At 50.1% G+C, this 15,159-nt stretch overlaps 1 long non-coding RNA gene across 1 annotated transcript in view; it reads left to right on the top strand.

Moving 5' to 3' along the window:
- Nucleotides 1-15,159, top strand: part of LOC139759812 (uncharacterized) — a 198,729-nt gene that overhangs the window by 137,604 nt on the left and 45,966 nt on the right. The window contains exon 2 of the long non-coding RNA XR_011715154.1: nucleotides 4,492-4,578. This is a non-coding gene — a long non-coding RNA (uncharacterized lncRNA). The remainder of the gene's footprint in view (nucleotides 1-4,491; nucleotides 4,579-15,159) is intronic.

Here is a 15,159-nt window from a genome sequence, read left to right as displayed (position 1 = left end):
GGAGTTCGGTTGTTTTATGATTTTGATATCTTTATATATACATAGAAAAGCATTTCAGTGATAGCATGGGTGCATGACTAGGGGTATTTGAAGGAAAACATAAGTGTTTTGAGTGGGCACAGGGTACTAATACAGGAGGGTGACTGGTGTTCGGGGAAAGTGGTGTAAGACGTTACTGTTGAAGTGGGTCGTCTGCTTCGAGATGTCGTTGCTCATGTAATAGTGGGGTAATGTGTTGTGTGTAGTTTATAAATACCGCTGGTGAGGGGGGACGCTGTCTTGAGGGACCCCTGGTTAGCTAAGGAAATTATAGAGTTGTAGAGTTGATGGTGTCTGACCACTCGCCCCATAACTACCGACAACACTAAACACATTTAGTATTTTTCCCTGTACGCTAGAGTGAAACTTGTCTCCAAGCCTGTCAGTTTTGTGAGCATTCTTTTTTTGAAAATTCGTGAATTAGTTTATAAGTTTTTTGGCATTTATCTTTTTTTAGACTTTAGAGTAAGATCTGTTCATAAGCTTTCAGATAAGAACGATTAGACCAGTCTACCTCACAATGCACACTTCATCTGCCGCGGCCACAGTCATGTAGTCAAACGCGCCAAACCATAATAACGTCGTTTCGTCAGACGATGCAAATTAGGTAATTGTCGTGTGGTCTGCCAAGTTAATGGAGGTTTTCCCAGATTCTGTTGATGTTTGAACATGATGGTCAGTACACGTTTTCCCTCATCTTCAGTGCCCTGCCTGCTTTAGAGTCATTTGTCAGCAAATGTTTACATAATCATTTTGCCTCAAAGTCGACTACGCACATGAAATAGATATTACATCGCCTTCGTAAAGTAAAACTTTCTCATAATTGCTTTTTCAAATATCGAAGACGGGAAAGTAAGTATTGACTTAGCTGCTCTACAGGATGACGCACAGGAGTGCGTGACTGTGGTAGTAGACCTCTCCTCACCTCCTGGATTGCGTGACTTTGGGACCAGGCCTCTCCTCACCTCTTAGAGTGCGTGACTGTGATAGCATGCCTCTCCTCACCTGGACTGCGTGACTGTGGTAGCAGGCCTCTCCTCACCTGGACTGCGTGACTGTGGTAGCAGGCCTCTCCTCACCTGGACTGCGTGAATGTGGTAGCAGGCCTCTCCTCACCTGGACTGCGTGACTGTGGTAGCAGGCCTCTCCTCACCTCCTGGAGTGCGTGACTGTGGTAGCAGGCCTCTCCTCACCTCCTGGAGTGCGTGACTGTGGTAGCAGGCCTCTCCTCACCTCCTGGAGTGCGTGGCTGTGGTAGCAGGCCTCTCCTCACCTCCTGGAGTGCGTGGCTGTGGTAGCAGGCCTCTCCTCACCTCCTGGAGTGCGTGGCTGTGGTAGCAGGCCTCTCCTCACCTCCTGGAGTGCGTGACTGTGGTAGTACGCCTCTCCTTACCTCCTGGAGTGCGTGACTGTGGTAGCAGGCCTCTCCTCACCTCCTGGAGTGCGTGGCTGTGGTAGCAGACCTCTCCTCACCTCCTGGAGTGCGTGACTGTGGTAGCAGACCTCTCCTCACCTCCTGGAGTGCGTGGCTGTGGTAGCAGACCTCTCCTCACCTCCTGGAGTGCGTGACTGTGGTAGCAGGCCTCTCCTCACCTCCTGAAGTGCGTGGCTGTGGTAGCAGGCCTCTCCTCACCTCCTGGAGTGCGTGGCTGTGGTAGCAGGCCTCTCCTCACCTCCTGGAGTGCGTGACTGTGGTAGCAGGCCTCTCCTCACCTCCTGGAGTGCGTGGCTGTGGTAGCAGGCCTCTCCTCACCTCCTGGAGTGCGTGACTGTGGTAGCAGGCCTCTCCTCATCTCCTGGAGTGCGTGGCTGTGGTAGCAGGCCTCTCCTCACCTCCTGGAGTGCGTGACTGTGGTAGCAGGCCTCTCCTCACCTCCTGGAGTGCGTGACTGTGGTAGCAGGCCTCTCCTCACCTCCTAGAGTGCGTGACTGTGGTAGCAGGCCTCTCCTCACCTCCTGGAGTGCGTGACTGTGGTAGCAGGCCTCTCCTCACCTCCTGGAGTGCGTGGCTGTGGTAGCAGGCCTCTCTTCACCTCCTGGAGTGCGTGGCTGTGGTAGCAGGCCTCTCCTCACCTCCTCGAGTGCGTGACTGTGGTAGCAGGCCTCTCCTCACCTCCTGGAGTGCGTGGCTGTGGTAGCAGGCCTCTCCTCACCTCCTGGAGTGCGTGGCTGTGGTAGCAGGCCTCTCCTCACCTCCTGGAGTGCGTGGCTGTGGTAGCAGGCCTCTCTTCACCTCCTGGAGTGCGTGGCTGTGGTAGCAGGCCTCTCCTCACCTCCTGGAGTGCGTGGCTGTGGTAGCAGGCCTCTCCTCACCTCCTGGAGTGCGTGACTGTGGTAGCAGGCCTCTCCTCACCTCCTGGAGTGCGTGACTGTGGTAGCAAGGCCTCTCCTCACCTCCTGGAGTGCGTGGACTGTGGTAGCAGGCCTCTCCTCACCTCCTGGAGTGCGTGACTGTGGTAGCAGGCCTCTCCTCACCTCCTGGAGTGCGTGGCTGTGGTAGCAGGCCTCTCCTCACCTCCTGGAGTGCGTGGCTGTGGTAGCAGGCCTCTCCTCACCTCCTGGAGTGCGTGGCTGTGGTAGCAGGCCTCTCCTCACCTCCTGGAGTGCGTGGCTGTGGTAGCAGGCCTCTCCTCACCTCCTGGAGTAGCAGGCCTCTCCTCTCCTCCTGGAGTGCGTGGCTGTGGTTAGCAGGCCTCTCCTCACCCTCCTGGAGTGGCGTGACTGTGGTAGCAGGCCTCTCCTCACCTCCTGGAGTTGCGTGGCTGTGGTAGCAGGCCTCTCCTCACCTCCTGGAGTGCGTGACTGTGGTAGCAGGCCTCTCCTCATCTCCTGGAGTGCGTGGCTGTGGTAGCAGGCCTCTCCTCACCTCCTGGAGTGCGTGACTGTGGTAGCAGACCTCTCCACACCTCCTGGAGTGCGTGGCTGTGGTAGCAGACCTCTCCTCACCTCCTGGAGTGCGTGACTGTGGTAGCAGGCCTCTCCTCACCTCTTGGAGTGCGTGACTGTGGTAGCAGGCCTCTCCTCACCTCCTGGAGTGCGTGGCTGTGGTAGCAGGCCTCTCCTCACCTCCTGGAGTGCGTGACTGTGGTAGCAGACCTCTCCACACCTCCTGGAGTGCGTGGCTGTGGTAGCAGACCTCCCCACACCTCATATATCAACAAGTCGTCAACACTTTCGAAAAGGAACAGCTGTGTCTTGGTGAGGGCAGTGAAGCAAGTCCACCTCGACCAGGACAGCAAACATGACTTTATCGACAGGTGAAGGGCGTGTCTCTCGTAGTTATCGTCACAGACATTATAAACCATCTTGCAGCCCATTACTCGTGGACACATACCGGGCGTGTTGCACCCCCTGCAGGACGGGCGGACCAGGCGGGCGGAGTCCGTATACTTGTGTTGCGGGCGCGACGCCTGGGCCGCTCACCTGGCTACCTGGACCAGGTTCTGGACACGTGAGAACCATCGCGAAACATGGAAGACGTATGATCATACGGGAAGTGCCAGGACTTCCAGAGAGATTCAGTTAGAATGTAAGCTTTGCTTCCGTTGGGAGACATGACGTCGTACTTGGACGCTGACACTGCCGTGTGCAACGAATGACGTAGCACAACGCGGGGGGGGGGGGTAAGCAGACGCGTACGTCACTCCTACGTACGCAGGACACGAAAGCGTTAGTCTATACGATTTTTGTTATGGAAAATTACAACGAAGTTTGGTTGTATTCAACGATTGAGTTATCATATCGTAAACGTGAGACATACAACATTATCCATGTTTCCTCACATTGTGGGGCACCATCTGTAGTGCAGGTCAGACCAGCTGGTCACTGGTGGTCGAGCATGATGAGGATATTCTGCCATGATGGTAATGGTGCAGGTCAGCTCATGGTGGAGTAGGTCGCCCTCGCTGTTCGTCCATTGGACCGACTGGTTTACTGTAAGATTCACATTACATCATCCACTACCTTAGTTCATACGGTGCTTTGTTGTCTGTTGTGTAGTGCATGGTACACTTACGTACATCCTTCTGTATTTTTAATCTTAATTGAATTCATAAGAGAGGATCGTTGATTTGCATATACCATAATATGGTTTGGGTGAATTTCGTACACGCAAGTGTCTCGGGGAGAATGTATAGTCTGGCCAGTCTTTAGGTGCTAATACTTACTCTGTGACGTAATTAATTTCAGTTAATTCGTTAAGATATGGATGAGAGCGAGGGAGTTCTGGTATAGAGAAAGTCACAGATAAGGGAGGTGGGAGGAAATGAGGAAGAGTTGATAGAAGCAAATGTTTTACTGAATAAATGGAAATAGATAAGTCTCGCTGACTGTATTTAGCGTCATGTTGGTCCCCGGTAGAGTCACCTTTCAAAGACCTCCATTATGATGTCTTGTGCCAGATGCCTGGCTCCCCAGTAGCCATGTGTCATTAACCTTCTTTTTTTTCTGCAGATCCTGGTGGGCTCGTTCCCTTGTGTCCTGGGAACTCTCGTGTGTGTGTGTCTTTCTCTGCTGGGTCACCTCCCGGGTCTTGCTCAGGTAAGAATTATATAGACTCTGTAACCTGGCGCCTGTGTTTATTCAAACGATTTACGCATTTCTGCTTGCGTAGTTGTAAATTTCGTTGTCAATTACGTATGCTAGGCCTGGTGTCCTATAGCGCCTTTGTTTGTTTGTGTGTTTATTGTTTGTTTTGCACATGGGCATCGAATTGATCAGAAACTCCTCCTAGTCCCATGGTTTATGGCGCAAAAGCGAATCGAGAGTGACCGAAAGGTGGAGGGTGGGCACAAGTGATGATGGGCCGCGTCCACTGGTGTTGATGGGAGCAGCTGGGGCGGCGACGCAAGTGGGTTAAGGCTACTGTGCACAACTAGGACGCGGGAGCCGCAGCCGTCGGCCGGAGCCCCACCAATATATCCTGGTGTCGTCAGCCCTCAGCCGGTCAGAGCTACTCCGGGTATTTATACGTGGCATCTGTGAGGGATGACACGCTCTTGATGACGTGGGGAGTCGTCCTTATCTCAAGTGAGGCAGCGGGGTGATAGATGCACCAGTGCGCTCTCTCATCACAAGCTAAACAAAATAACTGTAGGAGCATAGCCACCAGATGGAGACAGTAATGTGTTTGTGCTGTAGGGAAGGGCGGGAGGAGAGAAAGAAGTGCGAGGAAAAGTTTATCGACACCCTTGTCAAGGGACCCTAATGTCAGTGATGGGTGGGAGACGCAAAAAAATAATGGTACGGTATTTATTTTCTACGATGGTGGAGGTAGGAGGGGACGCGTCTTCCGGCACAACACATAATGACCCTGAAATTAGCAGATAAGGCTCTGCGTAGTGATGCGCTCGTCCATGTAACGTTGGAATTACGGGGCGTGAAAATGTATGTTGTGATGTGTGAAGGTGGGTCACTCCTCGTCATCAGGGTGTGGCCGGGTTGAGGTCCAGCACTAGCAGTGCGCCCCACACAGCACATGTCGCACCTTACCACCTCTCTGTTAACTATATAAGAGCAGGTCAGGAATGAAACTTACATCACTTTTCTCTGCTTTGTTATGAGGCTGTTTAACTAGGCTTCCGGGTTTTGTATTTATGTTAAGATGGTAATGTTATATCATTAGCAGGACATGTATACATGTCTTGAACCTTAAGGCACAAATGTTATTTGGATCATTTTCAAGCACATTACATTCTTTCGGAAACCAGTATGGTGCGCCGCCCGAACATATATGTAACAGTGTAACAGTTGATGAATACATGAATATGTATAAATGCATCAGTGAAATATCAGTGTAAAGTAAATATGACTGATATACATAATTATGAGGAAGGAGTTTTACACGTGTGGTGCCCCATCTCTTCAGCATTCTCTACTACTAGAAAACTTAAGTCCATGTATTCTATCTGCATTAACCACGTCCTCATTCACATTATTCCATACATCCATCACTCTTATAGTACTATAACAGTATTTTTTGACATCTTTTTTTGACAAGTTTTTTCTTAATTTCATGTTACGTATTCTAACTGTTCTATCCCACCATCTCTCGAAGAACTGTTCCCTGTCCACGCCATCGGTCTGATTTGAAAACTTAAAGGTTGTGATCGCGTCACCCCTCACTCTTTTCTCTTCCAAGTGGGCAAATTTAAAGCCCCCAAGTCTCTCCCGGTCACTGAGCATTCATAATTCCCATACCATCACTGCTGCCCTTCTCAGAACATTTACCTCTCTTGGTTCTCTGCTTCATCTGTAGGCGAGGTGACCAAACTGGCGAGGCATATTCTAGTTCTGGTCGTATGTAGGATGTGAACAGCTTGCTCTGTGTGTGTGTGTGTGTGTGTGTGTGTGTGTGTGTGTGTGTGTGTGGGGATATGTTTAAGGTCACTCAGTAAGTCTAAGAAGGTGAGCAAATATTATCGTTATCAGTAACAGTTTATTCCGTGTAAGGATGCATGCAAGGCATCCTTGACCCTAATGGACGTGTTCGTCATGGGTATGGCCGGGGGCACCAGCAGGGGCGTGTGTGTGTGTGGGTGTGGTCGGCTGATCATCAGTTACAGCGCCGCCCCGGCGGGCTTCCCACACATCTTGGGTTCCATAGCAACGTGACTAACGGCGTCTTCTGAGGCCTTTAAATAAGGCTGTACAGATCCTGGCCACCGTGGATGTGGGTTACTCTCCTCGTCCTTAGAGCAGTTGCCTTCCTGGCGACGTCCACACCCTCACTGATTGACGTACGGCGTCGTCCTGGTGGACGATCATTAGTTCCGGCTCAGAGTAACGCCGTATTTGTTTCCTTTCTCACCACCAGTCTGGTTGGAGGTTCCTCAGTGGCCGGAGCGTCACTCCCACAACACACACACACACACACACTCCTGCCAGAAAAAAAAATGACATAAATGGCTGTGAGTAATGATTGTGATAGGAATAATGAGAGTAGTGATAGTGAGAGGTGTGGCTGTGAGTAATAATGATGATAGTGTGGTGATAGATAGAGGTGTGGCTGTGAGTAATAATGATGATAGTGTGGTGATAGTGTGAGGTGTGGCTGTGAGTAATAATGATGATAGTGTGGTGATAGTGAGAGGTGTGGCTGTGAGTAATAATGATGATGATGATAGTGTGGTGATAGTGAGAGGTGTGGCCAGCGTAGAGGGTGGGCCAGGATGAGGAGGTCCGCCGCGCGCCGCCCCACGTCCAGCCGTGGCCTCTGCCCCTCCGTCACGGGACGCTGAGATCCACTACCACTGTCAAGGCCCATACACTGCTGTCCCCTCCCAACCACGCAACACCCGCTCCTCATTCCTTATTCTCTCTCTCTCTCTCTCTCTCTCTCTCTCTCTCTCTCTCTCTCTCTCTCTCTCTGACCAGGTCGTATGCAGCCGATCGCCGGCCAGGGAGGGTCTACCGCCCGGGCATGAGGAAGACTGGTGAAGGCGGCGCAGCCAGCCGCCAATGCACCGCTATCAGGTTCCCCTCCCTGGCCCATATTGCTATCTTTTCTTCCCGCCTCACCCACTCTCGGGTTGCTAGCGCGCGCGCGTGCACACACACACACACACACACACACACACACACACACACACACACACACTCCTCCTTACCCATAAAACTCGACAACACAGAACTCGCATAACTCTTTACTCTTTAGTCAAGATTTTCCTGTGGGGAAGCACTACCAGCTAGACGTGCCTTGGGGCAGCGCCTCGTCGTAGGTACTCGTAGGTAGGTAGGTAGGTAGGTAGGTAGGTAGGTAAGGTAGGGGACATGAGCGAGGGCGAAATGACGACAACTTAGCCAGAGTTACGGCCCAGGGAGCTCATAAACCACTCCTGGTGTAATGTCTTCCCTGACACCTTTGTTACCCAGCAGTGTTCACCTCACCTCTCCTCTCCTCTCCTCTCCTCTCCTCTCCTCTCCTCTCCTCTCCTCTCCTCTCCTCTCTTTACCTCACCTCACCTCACCTCGCCTCACCTCACCACGTCACATACCAGCCGTGCCACATGTAGGGTGTACAAAATGTCCCAGTCATCTGTGTATGTGGATAGCGGGCTGTGGAGCAGTGTGTGCAGCTAGAGATTGCTTGTAAGCGGATACGGCCTTCCTTCGTCTGTTCCTAGCGCTACTTCACTATCGCGGGAAACGGCGATCAAGTAAGGCGCGTGGAAAATATATATATATATATATATATATATATATATATATATATATATATATATATATATATATATATATATATATATATATATTTCCATACTATTCGCCATTTCCCGCGTTAGCGAGGTAGCGTTAAGAACAGAGGACTGAGCCTTTGAATCCTAACTTGGCCCCCTTCTCTGTTCCTTGTTTTGGAAAATTAAAAAACGAGAGGGGAGGATTTCCAGCCCCCCGCTCCCTCCCCTTTTAGTCGCCTTCTACGACACGCAGGGAATACGTGGGAAATATCTTTTCTCCCCTGTCCCCAAGAGGTGGAAAGATGGAGTGAAAAAGATTTTGAGCGATCGGGGCCTGAACATGCAGGAGGGTGAAAGGCGTGCAAGGAATAGAGTGAATTGGAATGATGTGGTAGACCGGGGTCGACGTGCTGTCAGTGGATTGAACCAGGGCATGTGAAGCGTCTGGGGTAAACCATGGAAAGTTTTGTGAGGCCTGGATGTGGAAAGGGAGCTGTGGTTTCGGTGCATTATACATGACAGCTAGAGACTGAGTGTGAACGAATGTGGCCTTTGTTGTCTTTTCCTAGCGCTACCTCGCGCGCACGCGGGGGAAGGGGGTTGTCTTTTCATGTGTTGGGCCATTCTTTCGTCTGTTTCCTTGAGCTACCTCGCTAACGCGGGAGACAGCGACAAAGTATTATATATATATATATATATATATATATATATATATATATATATATATATATATATATATATATATATATATATATTTTTTTTTTTTTTTTTTTTTTTTATACTTTGTCGCTGTCTCCCGCGTTTGCGAGGTAGCGCAAGGAAACAGACGAAAGAAATGGCCCAACCCCCCCCCCCCCATACACATGTACATACACACGTCCACACACGCAAATATACATACCTACACAGCTTTCCATGGTTTACCCCAGACGCTTCACATGCCTTGCTTCAATCCACTGACAGCACGTCAACCCCTGTATACCACATGACTCCAATTCACTCTATTTCTTGCCCTCCTTTCACCCTCCTGCATGTTCAGGCCCCGATCACACAAAATCTTTTTCACTCCATCTTTCCACCTCCAATTTGGTCTCCCTCTTCTCCTCGTTCCCTCCACCTCCGACACATATATCCTCTTGGTCAATCTCTCCTCACTCATTCTCTCCATGTGCCCAAACCATTTCAAAACACCCTCTTCTGCTCTCTCAACCACGCTCTTTTTATTTCCACACATCTCTCTCACCCTTACGTTACTTACTCGATCAAACCACCTCACACCACACATTGTCCTCAAACATCTCATTTCCAGCACATCCATCCTCCTGCGCACATCTCTATCCATAGCCCACGCCTCGCAACCATACAACATTGTTGGAACCACTATTCCCTCAAACATACCCATTTTTGCTTTCCGAGATAATGTTCTCGACTTCCACACATTTTTCAAGGCTCCCAAAATTTTCGCCCCCTCCCCCACCCTATGATCCACTTCCGCTTCCATGGTTCCATCCGCTGACAGATCCACTCCCAAATATCTAAAACACTTCACTTCCTCCAGTTTTTCTCCATTCAAACTCACCTCCCAATTGACTTGACCCTCACCCCTACTGTACCTAATAACCTTGCTCTTATTCACATTTACTCTCAACTTTCTTCTTCCACACACTTTACCAAACTCAGTCACCAGCTTCTGCAGTTTCTCACATGAATCAGCCACCAGCGCTGTATCATCAGCGAACAACAACTGACTCACTTCCCAAGCTCTCTCATCCCCAACAGACTTCATACTTGCCCCTCTTTCCAGGACTCTTGCATTTACCTCCCTAACAACCCCATCCATAAACAAATTAAACAACCATGGAGACATCACACACCCCTGCCGCAAACCTACATTCACTGAGAACCAATCACTTTCCTCTCTTCCTACACGTACACATGCCTTACATCCTCGATAAAAACTTTTCACTGCTTCTAACAACTTGCCTCCCACACCATATATTCTTAATACCTTCCACAGAGCATCTCTATCAACTCTATCATATGCCTTCTCCAGATCCATAAATGCTACATACAAATCCATTTGCTTTTCTAAGTATTTCTCACATACATTCTTCAAAGCAAACACCTGATCCACACATCCTCTACCACTTCTGAAACCGCACTGCTCTTCCCCAATCTGATGCTCTGTACATGCCTTCACCCTCTCAATCAATACCCTCCCATATAATTTACCAGGAATACTCAACAAACTTATACCTCTGTAATTTGAGCACTCACTCTTATCCCCTTTGCCTTTGTACAATGGCACTATGCACGCATTCCGCCAATCCTCAGGCACCTCACCATGAGTCATACATACATTAAATAACCTTACCAACCAGTCAACAATACAGTCACCCCCTTTCTTAATAAATTCCACTGCAATACCATCCAAACCTGCTGCCTTGCCGGCTTTCATCTTCCGCAAAGCTTTTACTACCTCTTCTCTGTTTACCAAATCATTTTCCCTAACCCTCTCACTTTGCACACCACCTCGACCAAAACACCCTATATCTGCCACTCTGTCATCAGACACATTCAACAAACCTTCAAAATACTCATTCCATCTCCTTCTCACATCACCGCTACTTGTTATCACCTCCCCATTTACGCCCTTCACTGAAGTTCCCATTTGCTCCCTTGTCTTACGCACCCTATTTACCTCCTTCCAGAACATCTTTTTATTCTCCCTAAAATTTACTGATAGTCTCTCACCCCAACTCTCATTTGCCCTTTTTTTCACCTCTTGCACCTTTCTCTTGACCTCCTGTCTCTTTCTTTTATACTTCTCCCACTCAATTGCATTTTTTCCCTGCAAAAATCGTCCAAATGCCTGTCTCTTCTCTTTCACTAATACTCTTACTTCTTCATCCCACCACTCACTACCCTTTCTAAACAGCCCACCTCCCACTCTTCTCATGCCACAAGCATCTTTTGCGCAATCCATCACTGATTCCCTAAATACATATATATATATATATATATTCCCTGGGGATAGGGGAGAAAGAATACCTCCCACGTATTCCCTGCGTGTCGTAGAAGGCGACTAAAAGAGAAGGGAGCGGGGGGCTGGAAATCCTCCCCTCTCGTTTTTTTTTTTTTTTTTTTTTTTCCAAAAGAAGGAACAGAGAAGAGGTCCAGGTGAGGATATTCCCTCAAAGGCCCAGTCCTCTGTTCTTAACGCTACCTCGCTATCGCGGGAAATAGCGAATAGTATGAAAAAAAAAAAAAAAAAATATATATATATATATATATATATATATATATATATATATATATATATATATGTATATATATATATATATATATATATATATATATATATATATATATATATATATATATAAGAGAGAGAGATATGTGGTAATAAAAAGATTGTGGTTGAGAGAGCAGAATATGGTGTGTTGAAAAGGTTTGGACACATGGAGAGAATGAGTGATGAAATATTGACAGAGAGGATATATGTGTCGGAAGTGGAGGGGAGAAGGAGAAGTGGGAAACCAAATTGGAGGTGGAAGGATGGAGTGAAAAAGATTTTGAGCGATCGGGGCCTGAACATACAGAAGGGTGAAAGGCGTGCAAGGAATAGAGCGAATTGGAACTATGTGGTATACCGGGGTCGACGTGCTGTCAGTGGATTGACCCAGGATATGTGAAGCGTCTGCGGTAAACCATGGAAAGATGTTTAGGGCCTGGATGTGGAAAGGGAGCTGTGGTTTCGGTGCATTATACATGACTGTTAGAGACTGAGTGTGAACGAATGTGGCCTTTGTTGTCTGTTCCGGGCGCTGCCTCGCTGGGGGCGGCGGGGGGGGGGGTGTTACTTCGTGTGTGACGGGGTGGCGACGAGAATGGATGAAGGCAGCAAGTATGGATATATATACAAGTGTATATATGTATATATCTGTATGTATATGTATGTATACGTTGAAATGTATGTGTATGTATATGAGCGTTTATGCATATACATGTGTATGTGGGTGGGTTGGGCCATTCCTCGTCTGTTTCCTTGCGCTTCTTCGCTAATGCGGGAGACGGCGGTTGAGTATGATGAATATAATGTACACATATACATACACGAGATGTGATCAAAAAGTTCGAATTGTTTATTACAGTTGGCGTTTTGAATAGGTACAGATTAGTTAGCCAGTAAACCAGGCCATTTTATAAAGAGATTTTGATTTGATTAGGTGATAAAGTAAGGAGAAACTGCCAGCAGCTGTTTGAAAATGGTCGATGGTTTCTGCACCATGACACTACTTCACACGCCACATGTTTTACGGAAGAAATCCACCTCATCAGGTATAACCACCGCTTCATAACCTCCCATCACCACAAGTCACACTCTACCTTCCCTTTAACAGCCAGGGACATAGTCTGCTCTGGCGGTAGCAGGGTACATAGGTCTGTGTGCGTGTGTTAGGAGTTGAAACCTGGTGAATTGTGTGCACCTGATGAGGAGGATTTCTTCTGTCAAACTTGTAGTGAATGATAAAGTTTCAATGAAGTAGATTATCTGAACTCCTACTGAAGTGTAGGAGGTTCATTGTGCTCATTAGAAATATACGACCAAGCAGCTTCAGATTATGATGAAGGTACCACAGGATCAAGGGGTACCAGAACCTGAAACTGAAGGCCAAATCATTGTGTGAAGCGTAAGGAAAGAATAGTATCATGAGACAAGGTAGGTGGTGAGCACTACGTGCTACCCCAGCCTCACTATGAATTCAGGTCGTAGGTAATCCTGTACCGCTCTCCCGTCCTTCTAAAACTCCCTCTTTCCTCTCGTTCCAATACTTTCCCTCCAGTTCTCTCCCTGCCTCACCTGCCTCCTCTACTGTTCTTCCCTTCCATCAGTGACGCGCCTCTCCCTTCCTGCGGTAATCTGGTCCCAGGCAGCGGCCGGCCTGGCCCCCTCCCTCCTTCCCGCCATAAATACCGCATAGACTTGTGTCAACAAGCAAAGAGAGAGGATCCGTAGGGCTAGTTACCCGCTGACGTGGGACCCTGCTGGCGTAGTGACCTCCTGACGTGGGAACCTGTTACAGTGGTGACCTCCTGACGTGGGAACCTGCTTCAGTGGTGACCTCCTGACGTGGGAACCTGTTACAGTGGTGACCTCCTGACGTGGGAACCTGCTATCGTGGTGACCTCCTGACGTGGGAGCCCGCTACAGTGGTGACCTCCTGACGTGGGAACCTGCTACCGTGGTGACCTCCTGACGTGGGAACCCGCTACAGTGGTGACCTCCTGACGTGGGAACCTGCTACAGTGGTGACCTCCTGACGTGGGAACCTGCTACAGTGGTGACCTGACGTGGGAACCTGCTACAGTGGTGACCTCCTGACGTGGGAACCTGCTACAGTGGTGACCTCCTGACGTGGGAACCTGCTACAGTGGTGACCTCCTGACGTGGGAACCTGCTACAGTGGTGACCTCCTGACGTGGGAACCTGCTGGCGAGTGACCTCCTGATGTGGGAACTTGATGGCTTGGTGACCTCCTGACGTGGGAACCTGCTGGCATGGTGACCTCCTGACGTGGGGACCTGCTGCAGTGGTGACCTCCTGACGTGGTAACCTGCTGCAGTGGTGACCTGCTGACGTGGTAACCTGCTGGCGTGGTGACCTCCTGACGTGGGGACCTGCTGGCGTGGTGACCTCCTGACGTGGGGACCTGCTGGCGTGGTGACCTCCTGACGTGAGAACCTGCTGCAGTGGTGACCTCCTGACGTGGGGACCTGCTGACGTGGGAACCTGCTGCAGTGATGACATGCTGACGTGGGAACTTGCTGCAGTGGTGACGTGCTGGCGTGATGACCTGCTGCAGTGATAACCTGCTGGCGTGGGAACCTGCTGGCGTGGTGATCTGCTGACGTGGGAGCCTGCTGCAGTGGTGACCTGCTGGCGTGGTAACTTGCTGTAGTGATGACATGCTGGCGTGGGAATCTGCTGCAGTGATGACCTGCTGGCGTGGGAACCTGCTGCAGTGATAATCTGCTGGCGTGGGAACCTGCTGGCGTGGTGACCTGCTGACGTGGGAGCCTGCTGCAGTGGTGACCTGCTGGCGTGGTAACTTGCTGTAGTGATGACATGCTGGCATGGGAATCTGCTGCAGTGATGACCTGCTGGCGTGGGAACCTGCTGCAGTGATAACCTGCTGGCGAGGGAACCTGCTGCGGTGACAACCTGCTGGCGTGGGAACCTGCTGCAGTGATAACCTGCTGGCGTTGGAACCTGCTGCAGTGATGACCTGCTGACGTGGTAACCTGCTACAGTGGTGACCTGCTGCAGTGATTACCTGCTGACGTGGGAACTTGCTGCAGTGATGACCTGCTGACGTGGGAACTTGCTGCAGTGATAACTTGCTGCCGTGGGAACCTGCTGCAGTGATAACCTGCTGGCATTGGAACCTGCTGCAGTGATGACCTGCTGACGTGGTAACCTGCTACAGTGGTGACCTGCTGCAGTGATGACCTGCTGACGTGGGAACTTGCTGCAGTGATAACTTGCTGGCGTGGGAACCTGCTGCAGTGATAACCTGCTGGCGTCGGAACCTTCTGCAGTGGTGACCTGCTGGCGTCGGAACCTGCTGCAGTGATGACCTGCTGGCGTGGTGACCTGCTGACGTGGGAACTTGCTGCAGTGATAACTTGCTGGCGTGGGAACCTGCTGCAGTGATAACCTGCTGGCGTCGGAACCTTCTGCAGTGGTGACCTGCTGGCGTGGTGACTTGCTGACGTGGTAACCTGCTGCAGTGGTGACTTGCTGCGGTGATGACCTGCTGGCGTGGTGACCTACTGACGTGGGAACCTGCTGGCTTGGGAACCTGCTGGCGTGGTGACCTGCTGACTTGGGAACCTGCTGCAGTGATGACCTGCTGGCGTGGGGACCTGCTGCAGTGGT

This window comes from Panulirus ornatus, chromosome 3 (assembly GCF_036320965.1).
Source record: "Panulirus ornatus isolate Po-2019 chromosome 3, ASM3632096v1, whole genome shotgun sequence".
Lineage (NCBI taxonomy): Eukaryota > Metazoa > Arthropoda > Malacostraca > Decapoda > Palinuridae > Panulirus > Panulirus ornatus.
Note: the sequence above shows the minus strand (reverse complement) of the source record. Positions and strands in the feature narration are given on the sequence as shown.